Raw genomic sequence first — 21,690 nt, forward strand, 5'->3', positions numbered from 1 at the left:
CACTCGGATTTAAAGGGAATATTCCCTCATGCACATCAACATGTGCAGCAGAAGTACAAAATAATGTAAAACAAAGAAAAGTCAGCGCACCATGAAATATTGCCAAAAGGAGCATTTCAAGAAACATTTATACCTCACAGAGAAAATTAAGTCTCAACTCCAGAAGGGGAAAAAGAAACATTTGTAACCTTACCTTTGCCAAGACATCGGTTGCAGCCAGTTTTTCTCAGGCTCTTTCAAGGAGCAGAGAAAGTTTCATCAAGTCAGGGTCTATACACGCATCCACGGACTCTCTCCTCTTTCTGCCCATGCTAAGGCAGGAAGCAGCGTCTAACACTTCAAGTGCTCAGCCGTTGAGAGCTAAAAACAGATCCTGTGCAATACTGGATATATTTTTGTCTGCTAGCTACACACCCTCATCATGTTCAATTTTTTCCATTGGTGGAAGAGTATGATGCAGACTTAACCAGAAAGTGGTTTTCCATGGGCTGCCTGAAGCGATTAACCAGGACAGCCTGCCATCATGCCTCGGAGCCGCTGGGCTCGCCCATGACTGCGCTGCTGTTGGGCCTGCATTCCAGAATTACCACCAAAGTTCCATAGGAACGCGGCTCCAAAGTTTGCTGAATAAAGCTTACTCACTTGACGGGCGCCTCAGATGCTTTTTTAAGCCTGTTAGCAGCAGGAATACACACCTACCATCCTTGTGTTTAGTGAGTAGTAAACATTCTGTCTCCAAAACCGCAGCTGGAATGTTACGGTCATAAAAACTCTGCCTCCGGAGCAGCCCTTCAAAATAATTTTGTGATTTGCAAAATACCGGGTGTACACTTACTCTATGTTCCTTGCCGGAGTTATTTCACTTTTAAGGTTGCTGAGCCACCGTGCCCTACATTGGAAGTCCTTGTTATCCCAACAGGTCACTCTTTTTTCAAAAATGTGCATTCAATTGCCCTTACAAAAAGTGATAGACAAGAAGTTCAAGTGTTTTTAAGTCTTGCTGCATCTTTTGATGAAAGACTTCAATTTAAAGTATACCCAAAAGATAAAGCAACACTTTTAGATCACTTTATATTAGTTTTTGGAGGGGGGGTGCTGAATGTGAGAACAGGATTACATCTGTGTAATGTTTAAATTTCTGAAATTACATTCTAGAGAAGAAAACAGTTTAAGCAGAAGTTTTCAAGCTGTCTTGGACAAACGTGACAAGAGCTTTTTAAGGTAATATTTTCATTTTTTAAAAAGTGTGAATGGATCTATATATGCAACAGACATAATTCTCTTTATTTTTGGGGGGGAGGAAGATTAGCCCTGAGCTAACATCTGTGCCAATTTCTTCTATTTTGTATGTGAGTCGCTGCTACAGTATGGCTGACAAGTGGTGTAGGGCCGCACCCGGGGTTCCGAACCCGCAAACCTGGGTTGCTGAAGCAGAGCGTGCCGAACTCAACCACTATGCCACGGGGCCAGCCCCCAGACAGGATTCTTAATATTAAAGACCAGATTCTACTTTAGACATATAAGCTTTTAATTCCTTATCTTGCATGAAAAATGAATTGTTACATGCAACTACACATACAGTACACAGGCACACACACAAATAACAAACTTTCCATATAGTTTCCATGTAGCTAATACATGCTTAAAGAGACAGTTTCTAATTTTAATTGGCAAATAATAAGAGTCGTTACATAAGATCATCAGTCCAGTAGTTATAAAAACTAGTCTAACCTCCACAAAAATTTAAATTAGCAAACACAGAACCTAGAAATTTTTAGTGCTGGTAGAGTAGACCTGAAAAATTGCCTATCCCAATTCCCCCACTTGGCAGATAAAAAACTGAGGCCTTAAGGGACTTGCTCAAGGTTTCACAGCTGGTCAGCAGCAGACAGCAGAGCCAGGACATGCCACCAAGTGACCACAACCCCCAGGACTGAAGTCAGAAGGTTGCCACGGAAGCCAAGTCACATAACAGAAAACATGGGAATTCCCAAAATGTTAATGTGACGTGTGTGTATTAAAAAATACCCTGAGTAAATATGGAAGGAGAAAGAGTGCTGTTAAGCCATTGAGCTCCTTTTCCTCTAGATCCAGCAGCATCATTTCTGTTACTAAAGAAAAACGTAAAATAAAATATCAGCCAGCATAAAAGAAGCATATTTCTTCCCTGTACCCTTGAGACCGAAGGACTAATCCTTGATATGAAGGGGAGGGGGGTGGCGAATTATGCCAGAAGGAAGAAGGAAATTTAGAGAGAGATGCTTCTGGGAGTGAAAAAAGTATGAAAAGAACAATTAACTGCATGGAAAGATTTGCATGCCCCTGTTCTATTCCTGCTTCTAGATTTTCTTAAGACAATTCCAACCTTTTGATATATTTTATATGTAGATCTCTCTACGTCAGAAATGCCTCCAAGATTGAATTATCTCCAACATTCCTCAGAACTTCCAATGGGTTTGCATTGTCTGACTCCATTTTTTATCACTGAGGTCACCCAAATACCTTTAGTTCTATGAATTTATAATGTCGCTTGGGGTTTCAAACTATGTAAGATTTTTCAAGTTCTTTAGACTTTGCCTAACTCAGTAAAGTACTCTCAGTGTAGTACTCCATCCTAAAATTACAAAAACCAGCATATTTCCAAATCATAAAACTAGACTTTAGCTTTCTAATGCTTCATCCTAAGATAATAATATAACAGGTCATATGTGTTAACAGGCATCTAAAATTGAATTCCTTGGCAAAGATCTCTGAGAATTATGTAAATTACTACTTAAGAAGTATTCTATCCTGAAACACATAATGCAAAATGACACATGTAAAAGCAAATATAGCAAAATGTTAACAATTAGAGAATTCAAGTGGTGGGGTTATTGTTCACTGTACAATTCTTTTCACTTTTCTATATTTTTTTCAAATTTTTTTAATAAAAGGTTGGGGGAAATGACATACGTACACACGTACACACACATACACACAAACACACAAAGTCAAATTCATAGAAATAGAGAGTAGAAAAGTGGCTGCCAGGGCCTAGGGGGTAGGAAAAATAGGGAGAGGTTGGTAAAAGGGTGCAAACTTGCAACAATAAAATGAACAAGTTCTAAGGGTCTAGTGTGAAACATAGTGACTATAGTTGATAACACTATATTGTATAATTGAAATTTGCTGAGAGTAGAACTTAAAAGTTCTCACCAAAAAAAAAAAAAACATAAATATGTGAGCTGATGGCTGTGCTAATTAACTAGATGGTGAGAATCCTTTCACAATGAATACATACATCAAATCTCCACGATGCACACTTTAATTATCTTACAATTTTATATGTCAATCATACCTCAATGAAGCTGAAATTAAAAAACACCATGTTTTACTATATGCCTAGTCAAGACTAAGCAAAAATTGTTGCTAACCTCATTGTAATCAAGGACGTGGATATCTTACACTCCGCTATCACTTGACAAATCATAATTAATAGAAAATAGGCCACAGGGAGTATTGGAGATATCTTAGGCCTCAAAAGCAGTAGACTTGGGTTAGCAATTCATCTCTTAGTAACTCAGAAGCCTTCTGAATCCCATTACCTTTATCATAAAATGGAGTTGATAATAATAATGCCTATCTCAAATAAAAATATAAATAAGGATGTACTAATCTATAAACAGTTATAAGGAAAACCGACATTAAAAATACAATTTTTAAAGGAATACGAGCTGTCAGAAATAACCTCTCTGCTTAAAATTTAAGAAACCCAACTCCTTCCATAATCTTCACTTTTGAGGTCAAATACACGATATTACAGAAAGAATATCCCACCAAACTTCATTCTTTATTGATAATCTATAGTCAATTCGAAGGGCTTCATCTGGTAAAAAAATAAATATAAAACAGTAATAATAATAAATAAAGGTTAAAAATATAAACTACTTTATCCAAACAAGATTCCAAAAGATTAAATAATCTCTCACAAAGGTAAACATCCACCTTTGATGAAATTACACAAGTGAGCTCATGTGCTAAAAAGAGCTTTGGTCTGCTGTTTCTGATGGAAAAGCAATATTTCAAAATAATGTGTGCTAAAAAACATGGAACTTGAGTTATGTCATTGCAAAAATGTCCTAGATGAAGGCAATACGAGAGGAAAATGAAGCGTGTGAAATACTCATGTGAAAATCCTAAAGTCCACAGAAATATTACTGGGAGAGGTGACTTTTCTCCCCATTTTATCAAAAGGCACAAATCTAGCAAGTTTGTTCCTGAAATCAAATGCTTGCAAATTAGCCAGAGAATACAGTGAGAGCATGCATGGCTGCCCTTCACATCTAAATCTGCTGTGGTTTGAAGGTTTTATCTCCCACGTGTGATGCTAAGAACCCACACAAATGTACAATTGACACGTGCAATTCATTTGTGACCCAGTCATTGTTCCCAGCGGGCCAGCAAAACAGCTCACTGCCCAGGCATTAGAGTCCCTCAGCTCTGGCCTGAGAACCTGCTGTGTGACACTGGACACATCACTTAACTTCTCAGTTTCGTAATCTGTAATATGGGGATGATATTGCCTCACAGGGTTGTTGTAAAGATTAAATAAAATAATACATGCAGATTGTTCAACACGAGGCCTGCCCACAAATGCAAACTCCATAAAGCAGGGATCTTGTTAAAAGTGTTTACTGTTAAGTCTAGTACTTTAAAAAGTGCCTGGCACATGGTGAATACCCCATAAATATCCATTGAGTGAGTGAATGAATGAATGAATGAATGGGAGATAGCGGTGATGGCAGTGGTGGAGAACGTGAAAGGAAGAATCGTGTCTGTTGCAGTGCACATCTTCGTGTCAGAAGCCTTTAAAATTCCTTTATTTAAAATAAGCCACCCCATGTGTTATCAGTGCCCATGGAACAAAACTTTCAGAGTTTCTGCTTAAAATTCCCCAGCTGTTTTCCTGCAGTGTTTCACATTCCAAGCTGCTTTAGCCTCAAGAAGATGCCTGAACAGAATACAGCCATGTACCTTTAAAATCAATTGCCAAATTTAAGATAATTCAAAATGCACTACTAGCATAGTACTTTAAAGCCACAGCAAATCTGAATTTCATAATATAAGCTTTTTCTAAGCATTTCAAAAGTGTCAAATGTGCAAGAAAAAAATTGAGTCAATTATCATGAAAATGAGACATTTTATGGCATAAATATTTATAAAGTCCAAGTGGTACTTTATATTACATAACAAGCAAGCCCCGATAATTTAACCAAATGACCAATTAATTACTTTTTCAAGAATGAGCAAATATTAAGTGACATAAAAATTAAGATTTAAAACAAATTCTTGGGGGCCGGCCCCATGGCTTAGCGAATGAGTACACGCACTCCGCTACTGGTGGCCCGGGTTTGGATCCCCAGTGCACACTGACGCACTGCCTGTCCGGCCATGTTGAGGTAGCATCCCACATACAGCAACTAGCAGGATGTGCAACTACGACACACAACTATCTACTGGGGCTTTGGGGAGAAAAAGGGGAAAAAAAAGGAGGAGGATTGGCAATAGATGTTAGCTCAGGGCTGGTCTTCCTCAGGAAAAAAAAAACAACAACAAATTCTCAATAAAAGTTTTCCTTTAAAGGGACTTTTTTCTGTAGGTCATTATATTCAAATTAAATACACTTTGACAATTGACAATTACTGATAATGTATAAAACCCTAAATTTTATAATTAAATAGAATGCTTTATAATAAGTAACAGGCAATATATTTATATAAAGGATAAAATCTGTATTAAAAATCATGCTACCAGGGGCTGGCCCCGTGGCATAGTGGTTAAGTTTGGTGTGCTCCACTTCAGTGGCCCGGGTTCCTGGGTTTGGATCCTGGGTGCAGACCTACACCACTCATCAGCCATGCTGTGGCAGCGTCCCACATACAAAATAGAGGAAGACTGGCACAGATGTTAGCTCAGGGCTAATCTTCCTCACCAAAAAAAAAAAAAAAATCATCATCTGGGGCTGGCCTGGTGGCATAGTGGTTAAGTTTGTGTGCTCTATTTTGGCAGCCCAGGGTTTTCAGGTTCAGATCCCGGGTGCGGACCTATACACCACTCGTTAAGCCATGCTGTGGTGGCGTCCCAGATACAAAATAGAGGAGGACTGGCACAGATGTTAGCTTAAGGCCAGTCTTCACCCAAAAAAAAAAATCATGCTACCAAAAATAAAAGTACAAAATGAGATTCAGCTAAGGTCAAATGAAAATTTTCAGTAGAAAAAAATCACTTAGGAAATATGCTTATAAAATCCTGGCTTTTACTAGCCACTAGACACATCTGTTTACAACATTTTTGAAGGGTTATATTGGAACATTTAAGAAAGGACAAGTAATCTGCCCAGAACTAAATGTAATTTAAAAGTGTTATATTCAGCCTCTGATTCCACTTACAATATTTTCTTTTTATGGACTGACGTGAAACTATTTAAGCTAAAAGGTTCCTAATCAGTTTAATTCAGAGACTAATTGAATCTGAGTTTTCGAAGGGACCACAGAGGTCATCTATCTGGTCCAATCTTCCTTCTAATTTGAGAACCTCCTTCAGTATCCTGACAGATAGGCCCCTCTCTTCTATCTAAATACCCTGAGTGATGGGAAGTTCACAGCTCTATTAGGGAGCACATTCCATCATTAAATAACCAATTGATAGACGAGGACTCCTTCCAGGGACTTTAAATCAGTCATCCTAACAATTCCACTAAGGAAGTTTAGTCTTTCCATCATTATCAACACACATCTTACTCTTCTCTTCCACCCAATCACCCTACAAACAACAGAAGTCAATTTTGGGGGGCTTCCCTGATCTCCCCCTCCCTTCTAGTTTATCTTCACAATGAAGCCAGAACCGCCCTTGTAAAACAGAATAAACAAACAAAATCAGATTATGTTTTTCCCTAAAAATCAAATGCACACAGAAGACAGTCCTAAGATTTCAGTCTGTGCCTTAGTGAGCTAAGAGCACAGCTCTCTTGGCAACCCCGGTCAGAGAAAACAAGGCTACAGGCCCTCATCTGTTTGGTGCCAGAAAGTTTAAGGAGTGTTGGGGGTCTGTTGGGGAAGGCAGAATGGAACCTAATTCCAGAGTCTACATGTGAGCGCAAATTATACACTGTTCCCATTTCTCCAAGCCAGTAGACTCAACAAATGATCTTAAGGAAGGTGAGGGAGATTGCTGCTGAAAGAGAGAAAATGGCCTTAAATAAAAGCAAAAGAGTTGTCTGAACACAGAGGGAAAATTTTACTGTCCAGATCAGGGTTCACACTCACATACCTTCAGGGCTGTTCAAAATACATGAATGAAGCAGGCTGGAGCGCTGTGTTCTTAAGAAACAGAAACCATTTGTTTGCAAATTAAATTTGTACAAGTATTCTTCAGCACACACCAAAAAGCTCTGTTCCATTTTCCTTGAAATATGAAACTCTACAGAAATTTTAGTTTTTCCACTACTAATACAGAAGTAGATAAAACTTTTTCAATTTTCTCCTAATTCTACTATAAGAAAAACAACTTAAGTAAATGAAAAATGGCAACTGCCCCTCAGTGTTGGGGAGGCTGCATGAAGTGGCCGGGACTGCGGCAAACTGGTCCATCCATAACCCATCAAGAAGGGCCACCGGCCACCCAGCTCCCGCGAGCCACTGCCACCCGGGAATGCAGAACGCTATGTTGCCAGATGAACCACATTTTTTAGAAACACTGAAAATTCTGCTTTTTTGTAAAATTCTCAGCTTTTAAAGGTAGGCAACTAATTGAAATATCCTTAAAACACTTGTCAGGGACATATTTTGCCGGCCCAATGAAGCTTATCCACAGCCCAGAACCAGTCAGTAAGCCCACCAGTTTGCAACCTCTGATGCAAATGATAAAACACAAACGGGAACATTTTAAATCCTGAAAAATATTTTAAAAGACAACAATCAGCAGTCCCAACTCCCTGACTTCAGAAGGCTAAATCCTGGGTGTCTAGGGACATACGTCTCTACACAACCAACTTGGCCAAGACAACCAGAAGGGCAGGCATGATGTGCGGAGGGGGCGATTTACACAGAAGAGGCGTTGCAAAGGACCATACAGCCATGGCATCTACCCTCCTGGTGAGCGGAGGAATCCTTTCTCCCCAATTCTTGATCTGCAGCCAACCAGCCTCCCGACACCACATCCACCCTGGGAAGTTCACTACCACGGAGGGCCACGCCTCACATTTCCCACAGCTCCTAAGAAAGTCCTTCCTTACGTGAAACCCAAAGTGGCTTCCTTCTACTGCTACTCATTGGTCCTAGTGCTTCCAGCAGAAGCTGGTGAGGCTTCTGATCAGGCTCATCGTCCTGCTCCCTTACACGTGACATACTCTTAAATATGTCAGGGAAAGTATTACACTCCCTACTAAGCTTACTACTTTCCAGGCCAAATATTTGGTCCCCTTCATCATTATGAACAGGATCCAGGACACTACTTCCAAACACTCCTAACCATGATCACTTTCCTCTAGATATTAATACCCTTTAAATCTAAGTGTGAAGCACTGTGCCAGGGGTGCTATATATATCTTCATATTTAATTCTCATAGCAATCCCCTTTCCTTTGTATATTATTCACTACTTTGCACATGAAGAAACTGAGGCTAAGGAAACTCAAGTAACTTGCTGAAGACCATAAAACTAATACAACCAAAAAACCCAAACCAAGCCTGTTAGCAAAGAGACAACAGTCTTGCTCTACATATGGAAAAGGGCATGTTTACAATGTTTCATCATCATTATAACTCACTAAAATTATAAATAGTATAAGCAAGTCTATTCTCTCTGGTGATCTCAGGAGTAGACCGCTGTTTTCATCCTCGTCACGTGAAAACAAATTCTCCTAGTTGCGTCACCACTTTGTGAACAGTATACAAACACATGATTTTTAAACCTCGTTGATGTATTTAATATACAAAAATCTGAGTACATACTAAATAAAATAGCAGAAATGTATACAACACGTATATTAACAAACCTAATCATAATCACTCTATGAGGAAAATGCTTTTATTACCCCCATTTTACAGAAGAAGAAACTGAGGCACCAAGAGGTTAAATAACCTGCCCAAGGTCACTGAGCCAGGAAATGTTGGAAACAGAAGTCAAGGACTCAGGCATTCTGACTCCAAAAAGATCTAGACTTTAGGCTTTTCAATTAGGTGTATTGCACGGTTTTTGAACTTCATTAAAGCATAAATGAAACACCTCTCTGAGGCTAATGAGATATTCCTTTTGAATATTCTAATGTGGATGAGATAAAGGGCAATCAACATAAAGGTTACCAAAATTTCTAACTTTAATATGTACTATATTTGCGGGCCGGCCTGTGGCTTAGCGGTTAAGTGCGCGTGCTCCGCTGCTGGCGGCCTGAGTTCGGATCCCGGGCGCACACCAACGCACCACTTCTCCGGCCATGCTGAGGCCGTGTCCCACATACAGCAACTAGAAGGATGTGCAACTATGACATGCAACTATCTACTGGGGCTTTGGGGGGAAAATAAATAAATAAATAAAATTATTAAAAAAAAAAAGAAAATATGTACTATATTTGCAAATAAACCCAGAAATGCTAGAAAACTTCCTGTTCACATGGAATATAATGACAAACTTGATAATTCTGTGAGGGAACAATTCACATTTTTAAAAACTTTTAAACAGACAAATTGAATCTTCAACAACTCCTCCAGTGAGAACAAATTTCTCACCACATGACACTGTTGAACGCATTCTATAGTCAGTCAAAAAAAAATCATCTGTTGTTCTGGGCTGTGGAGCTACGTGAGGAACAAGACAGACGAGTGTCCTGTCCTTGTGGACTCTCTGCTCCAGTGATGGTGGAGCTGGTCAACAAGTCGATAAATAAATACACAAAGGAGAAAAGTGTCAGGTAGAGACAAGCACTTTGCAGAGAATTAAAATAAGTGACAGGGGAGCAGGCGGCTGGGTGGCTACTTTAGAGCGGGAGGTCGGAGATGGTCTCGCGGAGGCAGAGTCTTGAGTAGAGATCCAAAGGGTGCGAAGCAGCCCAGGAAAGACTGCTGCCTGGGAAGCGTGTGCTTGGGTCTGTGTGCTGCAGCAAAGCAAGCATGAACTGCAGGCACAGCAAACGTTTCCAGGGAATTCTTTGCAACCATTCCAAACACAGCTTTGGGAACTAGTGAGCTCTCCCGCTGTGGTCCTTAACCTGCAACACCAATACACAGACCAGTAAAACGCCCCAGGCAGAATGAAACAGCCTTGACATCATAGTTGGAACCTCCCCTTTCCTCAGTGGTTCCTTAGTGTCCAAGTCTCTTGAGCTTACCTGATCTTACAACCAGAAATTACATACTCTAGATCTGCTCTTCAGCAGGAAGTCCTAGCTGGTTTGGAGTTTAAGTGTGTGCTCTAACGGTATTGGACATGGAAAGAGATGGAAATGAACGCCTCCCGGGCTGCAACTTTTTCACCTAAATTCCCAGAGAGGATGGGCATACAATTTTCCAGCATATCAGATTAAAGAGCATTTGTAATAAGCCACTCAGGCTTGGCACCCCGCCACCTGCAGGAACCTCCATTACCACACCTGAGGAATCCACTTTGGCTTTTCCCACTCAGGTCCACATACAAAGAGCAGTTAACAGAGCTACATGGGCCACAGACACATAAGAAATACAGACTGACATATAATAATACTTTGAGATGTACAAGTGCCTTGAACTTACCCCTAGAGGAAGTGTGGATGGCACTTAGGGTAATCATTCATTCATCCAGAATGAGCTGGCTGAAGAAGTGGCTTTGTAATTCAACCACAAAGCCCTGGCAAGGGAAGCAAAACACAGAGGTGGTGAGAAATAATTTTCCAAAATTAGAATTTTGTAATTAAAGCTCAATTTCTCAGCATTCTGCTACATCTTAAGCTTGATACAAAAAGGGAGACTCTTTGAGGCTGGCCGGGTGCTGTAGTAGTTAAGTTCGTGCTCTCCGCTTTGGCGGACCGGGGTTCGCAGGTTTGGATCCTGGGCGTGGACCTACGCACTGTTTATCAAGCCATGCTGTGGCAGTTGTCCCACGTATAAAGTAGAGGAAGATGGGCATGGATGTTAGCCCAGGGCCAATCTTCCTCAACAAAAAGAGCAGGATTGGCAACAGATGTTAGCTCAGGGCTAATCTTCCTCACCAAAAAAAAAATAAAAATGACAAAAAGGGAGAATCTAAAAGAAAAAGAAAAATCATGGGTTAAGTGACGAACTATAAGGGAAATATGAGGGTCTTCCCACATTCTAACTGAAGAAGCACGTCTACTGCCTCATCCTATAACTTCATATGGCCAAGTCAATTTATAGATAGATCTATGCAGGGAAAGAAGGAAGGATGGGAGGGGAGGGAGGGATAAAGGAGACGGGGGGAGGAAGAAGAGGAGGCGGAGATGATGGACGGATGGACGGATGGATGGATGGGTAGATGGACAGATGGATGGTTAGATAGACAGACAAAGCAAGCCTACTGTGATCAAGCCACTACTCCAAATGTGGGGATAGAGCAGTGAACAGAGAGAGTCTCTGCTCTCACTGAGCTTCATCCAAATGGGAGGAAGCAGTCAAAACAAATAGGTAAATAAACAAATAAGAAAAATGTCCTAGAGTGATACGTGCAAGGCAGAGATGTAAAATATGATGATGAGATGGTGAGTGACAAGTAGCTCATTTAAATTGGCAGATCAGGAAATGGCTCTCTGCGATGGCGACTAGACTGAGGTCTGAATGCTCTTTTGAAGTTAGGGAAACGATCCCCCAGGCAGAGGGACCAGCCAAGACCCTAATAAGAACCAGTGTGCCAAGGATCGTTATCATGGATTGTGGGGCAGAATCCAAATGCAAGTGGGTTGAGTGAAAGGATCAGAGTTTAGTTACGTATTAAGCAGGTGGTTTCTGAGTCCTCTCATAGTATGAAGAATAGTACCTTCTTCCTATGATACGCTGCCCAGTGATATATTAAAATTCATGGCCCCATTAGTCAACATACCAGAAAGTACCTCCCCTCTCTTTCATTATTTAAAATGTTAAATAGATTGCTTTCAGAGAGTGAGACTTGTCCTTTTATAAGACATTATCTCACCTCTGCTATGCACACAAGATACTGTGTTATGCTAATAATTATGTACTGTGGGTCACAGCCCTTGATAAAGAATCCAGACTTTGGAGTCAAAAGATCAAGGTTCCACCCCCAGCTTCCCCAGTGCCACTTGAGTGGGATCAGCCTGGTTATTTCAATTGTCTGAGCCTCTGTTTCTTCAACTACAAAATGGAAATGATATTATCTACTTTGCAGGGTTGTTCTAAGTATTTAATGAGATAGTGCACACAAAATACCTAATAAAGTGGTTGAAACATGTGAAATGTTCAATCAAAGTGGCAATAAAGTACTTTTACTGCAAACAGTCACTTTGGGAAAGGTGTGATTAGAGCAATGATTCATGCTATAGAAACATACCAATATAGCTAGACACAGCAGAGATCATTTTCATTTATTTGATCATAGAATACCCTATGGGTGGACCTTTAAAAACCAGACCAACTCCCTCTCTCTGCAAGTGAGAATTTAAAGCTAAAAGGGGTAGACTTGCCCAAGGTGACATAATTGGTTCAAGGAAAATTTTTAGAAACCTAATATATTTGGTCAAGAATGCCTGACTCATAAGATAAATCCCATACAGACATAAATTTTTAATTTACTTTGTAACTACCCCAGTATGGATAAGAAAATATTTTTAAATGGTAAGAATGGAAAACTGAACAAGCTTCAGTGGACTCAAAGCCAAGAACTGTCATATTTTACTGATGGCCTGATAGATGGTTATTTACTAACCAAGAAACTATAAAATGTAAGATCGGCCACATTTTAATTTCTCCAATGATAACAACAGAGATTGAGTCTCAAGCACCTTTTTATGTGACAGAAGCTTTCCAGATATTCATTCTGAATGCTTTCCCATTTTATGAGCGTGGTAGTTTTTTACTCTCCATGCCTTTGCATGTACTGTTCCCTTCTGGGAATGCCTCCCTGGAGAACTCCTAACTGTCCCTCAAAACCCAGCTTAAGTGTCTCCTCTTCCGTGAAGCCTTCCCTGACCTACTACCTTCCTCCCCCCAAGACATAAAGTGTTATCCCTCTCTCCTTCACCTCACCACTCTATCCAATAGAGGCAATTGCACTGCAATGATTTCTTTTTCACTTATTTGTCTCCTTTACTAGATTTTCATTGCTTTGAAAGTAGAGGGCTCATCTTATGTAGCTTTGTTTTCCTGATGTCTAGCACAGTGCCTTACACATGGGTGCTTAATAAATGTATGAGGATGAACCAAAGGAAGAACTGATGCATCGAATTGTTAATACAACATGATTTAATTTTAGATTAGCCTGCTTTCCTGTCACATGACTATGACTTACAGTACAAACAACGGGGAAGTTACAGCGTAACTGCTGTCATAGTTAATGTTATGTGTCAACTTGGCTAGGCTGTGGTACACAGTTGTTTGGTCAAACATCAGTCTAGATATTGCTGTGAAGGTATTTTTTAAATGTAATTAACATTTAAATCAGTAGACTTTGAGTAAAGCAGATTACCCTCCATAAAGTGTGGGCCTCATCCAATCAGTTAAAGGCCTTAAAAGCAAAAGACTGAGGTTTCTCAATGAGGATATTTTTCTCAGGTTTGAAGAAGGAATTCTGCCTCCAGACTACAACAAAGAAACCCTGCCTGACTTTCCAGCCTCTTGCCATGCGGAATTGAGACTCAAGACTGCAACATCAACCTTTGTCTGAATTTCTAGTCCACTGGCCTGCCTTATACATTTCAGATTTACTAGCCCCCACAATAATGTGAAATAATTCCTTAAAATTACTCATAGATAGGGCCGGCCCGGTGGTGCAAGCAGTTAAGTGCGCGTGCTCCGCTGTGGCGGCCTGGGGTTTGCTGGTTCGGATTCCAGGCACACACTGACGCACTGCTTGGCAACCCATGCTGTGGCGGTGTCCCATATAAAGTGGAGGAAGATGGGCACAGATGTTGGCCCAGGGCCAGTCTTCCTCAGCAAAAAAAAAAAAACAAAAAAAAAGAGGAGCATTGGCAGATGTTAGCGTAGGGCTGATCTCCTCACACACACAAAAAAAAACTACTCATAGATAGACAGATACATACATACATACATGGGCAGGCTCCTGTTGGTTCTGTCTCTCTGGAGAATCCTAATTAATATAACTACTAATCCTTTTGGATTGAAATAATTTTAGGCAGGATTATAGAATGTTTAAGTTTAGTGTACATTGCTTTCAACCCTGTCCATTTTGCAGACGAAGAAAGTGAGGCCCAAAAAGGATAAATTAGACCTGCCACATAGACAGTGGGCAAAAACCAGGACTGGAACTCAAATCGCCAGACGACAGCATCAGCTCTGTTCCAGAACAGATGACAGTGGTCTTGTCCCAGTGACAAATCAGTGGTTGCCAGAAGGCTCTTCCTTGGATCCCAGTGTCCTCTTCACGACCTTTTCCACTTCCCATGTGTATGCCAGGGCCACACGAACAACTAACTGTCATCTAGTTGGAAGGACTACAACCCATCTTCAGCAGGTGGATATTCTCTCAACAGTGTAGACGAGGTTTAGCTGTCAACAAATGCCACGATTTAAGGCAGGTTAACAAGGCGACAGCAACTGCAATACCCCGTGACTACAGGAAGATCCAACAGGGCCTGGCGTGTATTGAAGTCTATGAGGTTCAAGGCAGTGCTGGGGAAACTACATCTATAATAAACCTCCAGCATCTCTGTGTTTTCAGTTAGACCAAGAGTGTGCTTGTATCTCTAACAGCATGTAGGTACCATGTGTGGACAGAGCGATCAATCAACAGATTTCACTCACGGTCTCTTCAGCACGAAAACCAGCCAGGCCTGGAGCCTCGGGGCTTGCTTGCCACCATGACATCATTTTAACTTAACATGAATATATCTTACCTTTTTCTCCCTTGAGTTTGGGATGAAAAGCCATTCGGTTTTTACAATGCTGAAGATTCTGGCCCCGCGCCTTCCCTAAAAGCTGAATGTATGGACCTTTCTCTACATCACAGTTAAAAAAAAAATGGAAGGCCACATCTAAAGAAAGGCTACCACATTAATCAATCTAGAAGCCTATTGTCAAGCCCTGCACTACGTTCACAGTGCCCGGTGTTTATAAAACTTTCACTGCTGGGCGACAGAGAGTGACAGCCTGCAGAACTCGACACAACTCCCAACACAGGTCAAGGAGAAATTGCTGAGGAAGAGAAAGATAAAGTTACCACTTAACCCATGCCCTTACAATATGCCCCTCTACCCCAACTAGGTTACAAGAATGCTTTTCTCACTGAGAAATTTCCATCTCTAATTCTCGCCTTCTTCGAATTAAATCTCCTTTGAACTTTTATTTATTTATTTTCTCCCCCAAAGCCCCAGTAGATAGTTGTATGTCATAGCTGCACATCCTTCTAGTCGCTGCATGTGGGACGCGGCCTCAGCATGGCCGGAGAAGCGGTACATGGGTGCGCACCCGGGATCCCAACCCGGGCCGCCAGCAGCGGAGCGCGCGCACTTAACCGCTAAGCCACGGGGCCGGTCCTTAAATCTCCTTTGTAACCTCCATCTCTCTGAATAAAAAAATGTTTTCAAGTCTCTGGGTTTACTCTAGAGTTGCTATCAACTAGGCAGCTTATCGATTCAGAGACTCAACTCAGTGTTTGTAGTAAAACAATACAGTAAGGGGGAGGTTTTCCAGGAGCCAGAAAGAGACCAGGAGTAAGAAATGCGACTCTGGTCTCCATTAACCCCTCACGTGACCCAGGTCTGTACCACCTGACTGAGCCCCTCCCGAATCTCCGTTCACAGGTGGATTATTTTTTATCTCAGTCTCTCAGGGCCATAGAGATTTCAGAGCATAATGAACGAAGCGCTCTGTAACTCTCACTCCACGGCATTAGGTAAGACCCATCATGATGTGCTATAGGCCTTCATTAAATAACAACTGTCATCAGCCTCTCGGTGACACTAACACACTGTGCCTGCCCAAAGAGCTAATGGAATCAGATGCTGCCCTTAACAAAAGAAGACTGTACAGTCGCCCAGTAGACTACAGAATGTCTGAGAATCATGACAAAGGATGACTGATTACAATGAAAATAGGAAGTTTCAGTCTATCTTCCACAAGTGGCAGAGTCTATACACACGGAGCGCAGTATTTACTGCTGACTCTGAGCCCAGTTACAGCAGGGCCCTTGATGTTTATAAAACAGCTCATGTGAAAAACCAAAAAGAAAAATTCACTGAACAGCTGGAAGCAGGACAGGACATATCCATCTGGGCCCCTGTGTTCCCTAGGCTGGCTTCTGTTGAGAATTAATCTTCCCCAGGATTCCCACAACTTAGTGTATCCAGAGACAAAATTCAAGGATGCAAAAGTTGGCACATTATAGCTTGAGTGCCTAGTGTGCAGGGCATTTATTAAGTTAATTCAACTCAATTCAAGAAGTATCTGTTGGACATCTACTGTGTTCAAGGCACTATGCTAAGAGTTGGGAATATGATGGTGACCAGGAAATAAGTAAGCCACCAGTCACACAGTGTAGAGATGATATGGTGCAGAGGGGTAAGAGGCTGTGGGAGCACACAGGAGTGGCCCCATGCCCAGTCTTCAAGCAAGACCCAAATACAATAACAATAACGCTCACATCACAAAAATTAGCTATATTTAGTGTCCAGGTAGAACAGAATGGATCTTGCTCCACTAGGATCCATGAATGTTTTAAAACATGTCTACCCATTCTTTTACACTTTTCCTGCAGAGCGCGGTGGGCCAGTCTATGCTCCCTCCCCTTCAAACTGCTTCAACCTGTAAGAATACAGCCAACATGACACGACAGGATTTCTACGTCCAGGTCAGAAAAAGCCATGAGTTTATACCTAGTTTTCTGGGGGCCCTTGACCTGGTTTCCTTGATCCCTGTATCTACCTGACACCTGTTGCCATAATTTCCAGCACATGAGAAGACACTGCTAAGGATCCTATTCCATCCCTTGCCAAGACAGAAGAAATTGATTTAGCACTGATGTCTTAAAGCTACCACTGAATTTTGGCTTCTAAACTGAAGGATGACCCTCATCCAGTTGACTGACAGAACTCAGCGAATGATGGGGAGTGACTTTCTTCATTAGAGAATTGTAATATAATAATTCCTTATCATTTCCAAAACCATAGCATCCACGCACCAAGAATTACACACATTCAGCATTAGGGGAGGCTGGCATACCACTCCACTTACAACACAGTGCTAGGCCTATGGAAAACAGAGATGAGGCAGGCAATCACCTCGTACATAAAAAACTTAAAACTGTGTAAGGCCAGGAGACCACCCGGATGATCACAGTGGGAAATACCTGCTTTCCTCTTCTTTGATCCTGTGAGATGACTGCCCTGCCCATCTCTACTTGCCCTACCAACACTCAGAACCACCCCATCATCATACCTAGCATCTGTTCAAAGAGAGAAGAAGAGGGAAGAAAAGAAAAAGATTCATAAACAAATGAAACGGAATGCTTATGTGTGGAGGGGAGGGTGTTAAAAAGTAACAGGGCCTCTCAATTACCTGTCTTTTTATATCCTTCTCCATCTACTGTATTCTCCCATCTGCTTAGTTTCACCCACACAAGCTCTAAGCATAATAAGGCTGTACCTTTATAATAGGCAAATATCCCAGTTTAACAGCCAATGGAACTATGGAAGGAAATTATATCCATTCATTCATTATAGGAACAGCTTACATTTGTACAATATTATCATTTTCTTTATCCCACCCTTAGATTGAGTGAAGTATCCACTTTCAGTAACTGAAGAAGCATAGGGATAAAAGAAGTAAATAAATGAGATCAAATGAGGTACTGTTGAATAACTATTAAATTAACAGATTAGCACAACACATTAACTTATAAGAGGTGGCGTGAGCAAAAGAACAAGACACAAGGAAAAGCTACACTACAATGTGGATTCAAATGCTCGTTTATCAAAAGAGGGAGAAAATGGAAAAGATCAATTGACCTTAAAATGGGAAATAAACATTTGTACATCACTTGAAAAGGCAAGCACCAGGAAATTCAAGTATAAAACTAACTTATCAACCTCTTTTGTATCAGGAAGTGTGTTCAAATTTGTTACAGATTCTTAGCCATCTATAGGGAATCAGGCGCTAACAGCCATCAACAAATACCTGCAGGATACACCTGCCTGCCTGGGCTGTGGGAGAGGTTCCCTGGAAATAATCAATCAGAGGACTCCTACCTTTGTCTCAGAGCTCAGTTGGCCAAGACAAATGTATCTTTCAAATGACAACTTTACCTCATTCCAAGGCTAGACATAACTGCAGAAAAGTGGCATATTATAGAAAAGAAATTTGTGGGGTTTTTTTCAGAGGATTCGTTTATAAAAACAGTGTAACCAACAATCTCTTTCACAATGCCTTGAAAGCAAATAATTTTTAATGACTATTGGTGAGAATGAGTGAAGGAAGGAAGGACGGAATGGTGATGCTAGTCATTTCTATGTTCACAGTGGCAGATGATTCAAGAATCCCTGGATTTAAGCAGAAAATGGAACGATTTGTTCTTGCATGCTCTAATATGACAGACTGCCACAAAATGATACTGCCGATGACTAAAATATTTCATCCTCCAAAACTTTTCAAAGCTGTCACATTTTCCCTTTCTGGAGACAGAGCACAAGCTAATGCTTCAATGGACAAAGAAACATTTTCTGACTAGCTCCCTCCCTGCGGACACCCAAGAAACAATGATTTCAGAGTCATGACCTTAGCTGACAAATTTCATGCCGTAGAACCTACAGCAAAACATCAAGTTCGTCCCAAGTTAGGTTCATTTCAAGACTGCTTTAACTGTTATCCTGCCCTCTGGCGACATCTCCCCAGTTCATCCCAAGACCAGGGATGTTGGTCAGGGCATCAAACCTTATCTCAGATGCCATTTTTATAGCAAAATACTACGCAACATTTTAATGTCACTATAACTTAAAAGATGCCATACTGGGCTTCACACGTGAAGATGCCACGTTCTTTTTATCTAAACTTCTGTTCAAAGTGAAATATTTAGGAAAAAGAAAATCTGTGGCTATGCACCTTGCCCACAAAATGTATACTTTTACTTCTGAAAATAAAGAGTTTGCAGGTTTTGTAGTAAATTCTCGTTTACACAGCCTTCATAAATGTTTTAACGTCCTCCCATTGACAAACAGTACAGGTGAGATACAAGAGGCACCAGCTCACAGAGAAGGCCCTTGTGGTGCCTGTGTCAATGATATGGAAATCAGAGATTAGGTTTTGAACAATGCTAACAATACAAAACGGATAGCCACAGTACAGATAATGATGCCTTTCTGGAAGGTGAGAGAAACACTTGACAGAAGGCTGCTTTGGTTTTCGTTCATCAATTAGTTTTGCAGAAAGGAGCAGATGTGAGACTTCCTAGTGGTCAAACAGCTGTTGCTGTTTTCATCCTATTATTATGGGGCAAATTGAAATAACCCAAGAAGCGAACCGACATCAGGAACTTTTTGAACAAAGTAAATGCCAGGATCCATATAAACACAGCCTACGGTTTCACACTATGTACATCTGAATCTCAGCTGTATTGACTGTCACTGACAAATAAGTCATTTTACATTTAGTAACATCTAAGTCCCAATTAACAGCAAGATGCAATGCTAGGTGCTGTGAATGCATGCTACAATGATGAATCAGACACAGCACCCGTTAACCAAAGGGGCTAGAATCAGTAGGGGAGAAAAGACAGCAGAGATGTTATAAGTTATATAAAGAGGCAAGGCAAACTGGCCATCTGGGGTGGGAGCAAGATGGTGCTGTGAAGAAAATGCTAGAAATTTCCCTCGGTTTAAAAAAAAGAAAAGAAAAACCACCAAAAACAAAACAAAATCCCTTAAATCTATCTGAAATAGAGATTTTCAGCAGCAACCACCACCAAAATCATCAAGTCAAACTAGAGGAAGATATATTTTGGATCTAGCTTAAAAGGAGATGAAAACAAAACACACCTAAAAAAAAATCAACCTCCATAATGAAACCAACTGGAGAACTTTTGTTGTGTGTGTGTGAGGAAGACTAGCCCTGAGCTAACATCTGTTGCCAATCCTCCTCTTTTTGCTGAGGAAGACTGGCCCTAGGCTAACATCCGTCCCCATCCTCCTCTACTTTATATGTGGGACGCCTGCCACAGCATGGCTTGATAAGTGGTGTGTAGGTCCGTGCCCAGGATCCGAACCTGCGAATCCCGGGCTGCAGAAGCTGAGTGTGCAAACTTAACCACTACACCACCAGGCCGGCCCCCTAAACTACAGAACTTTTAAGAAAGATTTGGAGGATGTGGGGAATCTTTCCAAAGAGATAAAGGCAAATATCACACCCATAGAGGAGAGCAGGCTGGGATCAAGAAAGATCGCCCAGGAATGACACCCACCCAAGCATCACTGGGCACCAGGGAGCAGCCCCTAGGGTGGGAGTTCAGACAAGGACGACATGGCATCAAGCTGGGTGGAGCAGGACAGCCCTGCTAGCGGACCTTGGCTTTGAAGAATTGTCCACCCTGGATGGGAGGACCCAGGGAGGCCCTGAATTCTTATAAAGAGGACAGCGTGGATTAAGGACAGAGAGACCAAGAAGCCTGAGAGCCGCCAGACGTGGAGAAGCCTCAAGTGTGTTGGAGCATGGCGTGAAATGAGTGCAAAGAGAGAAGCAGACCAGAACGCCCCTCGATGGAGGCTCCTCAAGTCCAGACTGTCACTTGTGCTTTATTCATTAGAAGACAACCTCAAAAGCAGAAGTCACAAGCCAGCAATTAACGAGAACCCACCCACAGGCACTAGCCTGTCACCATCCCTCAATATGAATGAGCATTAATTATAAAGTAGTTCATAATGATGAAAATTAATGGGAAAGTCCTAAAGTGTGTTGGCAAAATAGAAAAGAGCTCATTCATAAGAACGCTGGAGTGCATGGTGAGGAGTTAAAAAGAAACCCCAGATCTGCCCCTTGGTAATCCCTGACGTCTCATCATTTATCTACCTCTCTAAACCTGATCTCCCTCCATGCAAAATGGAAATGATTATACCCACCTCCCAGGACTGTTGTTAAAACAAAATGAGAGGGCTGGCCCCGTGGCTTAGCGGTTAAGTGCACGCGCTCCGCTACTGGCAGCCCAGGTTCGGATCCCAGGGGCGCACCGATGCACCGCTTCTCCAGCCATGCTGAGGCCGCGTCCCACATACAGCAACTAGAAGGATGTGCAACTATGACATACAACTATCTACTGGGGCTTTGGGGATTAAAAAAAAAAAAAAGGAGGAGGATTGGCAATAGATGTTAGCTCAGAGCCGGTCTTCCTCAGCGAAAAAAAGAGGAGGATTAGCATGGATGTTAACTCAGGGCTGATCTTCCTCACAAAAAAAAAAAAAAGAGAGAGAGAAAATATCTTTAAATTCTCCGACATAGGGCTTATCCAAGTAAATAAATGTTAAATAAGAAACGTTAGTTCTCTCTCTCGTCCT

At 41.4% G+C, this 21,690-nt stretch overlaps 1 protein-coding gene across 5 annotated transcripts in view; it reads right to left on the minus strand.

The window, feature by feature from the left end:
- TIAM2 (TIAM Rac1 associated GEF 2) overlaps positions 1 to 21,690 on the minus strand; it is a 220,996-nt gene that overhangs the window by 126,138 nt on the left and 73,168 nt on the right. The window contains exon 2 of one of the 5 annotated variants that reach the window (XM_087425107.1): positions 10,763 to 10,856. The exons of the other annotated variants lie outside the window; for them this stretch is intronic. The gene's annotated coding sequence lies outside the window, so the exon portion shown is untranslated. The remainder of the gene's footprint in view (positions 1 to 10,762; positions 10,857 to 21,690) is intronic. 5 annotated transcript variants of the gene reach the window in all.

This window comes from Ceratotherium simum, chromosome 38, assembly GCF_057802395.1.
Source record: "Ceratotherium simum simum isolate JZ-2026a chromosome 38, ASM5780239v1, whole genome shotgun sequence".
Classification (NCBI taxonomy): domain Eukaryota; kingdom Metazoa; phylum Chordata; class Mammalia; order Perissodactyla; family Rhinocerotidae; genus Ceratotherium; species Ceratotherium simum.